Consider the following 1,161-nt stretch of genomic DNA (forward strand, 5'->3'; position numbering starts at 1 on the left):
ATAATTTGAAAGATAAATAAATGGAAGTGTTACAATTTAATTTATAGTGCAATTTATGTTTATTTTTCAATATTAATTAATACAAAGAATTTCAATTAATTACAGGTTCTAAAAAATAGTAAAAACATTCCCATTTGTGTTTATTGTGTTTTTAGGTTTTTTAATTGTAAAGTGGATGTAATGTGGGTGTGTCTGTAATAAAACAATTAAAACTTTAATTTCAAGAACATACAACATAATATATAACTATAACATATAATATTTAACCATTACATAATATAGTAACATAAACATATATTCAAAAGTTAACATGTATAGAAAAAACATATATTAAAAATATTAAGTGATTTTATGGATGTACATAAGTATCACAAAGGTGATGTTCATGAAAGAAATGATTTATGCAAAGCGATGTTTTGCACCATGCCACAGTGGGCCAGAAAGCTCGAAGAGGCGGCCAAAAGTTAGTTATTTGAAGATGTTGTTTAATGTTAAAACTATATACTAACATTATGTAGACACTATAATGGATATGAGAACTAATTTTTATAAATATTTATCAAGTATTTTTCAGTTGGTGAAAGTTCCAATCTACAAATACGTATGCGTATACTTGTAAAAACACTCTATTTATTTAATTTATTTTAAGTGATTGATATTATTTTTGCAAAAGTTTATTAATTTATTTTACATGCTGGTATATGTATATTATTAAAAAATAGAAGAACTGTAAAAACTAATTACAATAATTAAAGGAATGTGAGATTTTATTCGAAATTTGTGCAATTTTTCCTAATGCTGACTACTTCCATTTCCAGTTTCTCTGAGTTTCTGCAGTCAATCGAATAGTGCTTTACGTCATTTTGTAGCCTATTATGTGTACTTACAGAAAAATATGCGCCTTTTTGCGCTTTTTATATATTACAGAAGAAAATGACCCTCTAAGCCGTGGACAACGCAACTCATTACCGCGTGCTATATATGCATATCACTTAACCTAACCTAACCTTAATCCGATTTGCTTATGCCCTGATAGGAAACCATTTACAAAATTATATGACAAAATCTTGCACTAAAATTGTAATTTGCAATTATACAGACATATTTTAGGAAATAGATGCAAAAACATTGATCTTTTCTGAAATATTTTTAGTTTGCAAA

The sequence above is a fragment of the Pseudomyrmex gracilis genome, unplaced genomic scaffold, assembly GCF_002006095.1.
Source record: "Pseudomyrmex gracilis isolate BER0280 unplaced genomic scaffold, ASM200609v1 scaffold_1150, whole genome shotgun sequence".
In the NCBI taxonomy this organism is placed as follows: domain Eukaryota; kingdom Metazoa; phylum Arthropoda; class Insecta; order Hymenoptera; family Formicidae; genus Pseudomyrmex; species Pseudomyrmex gracilis.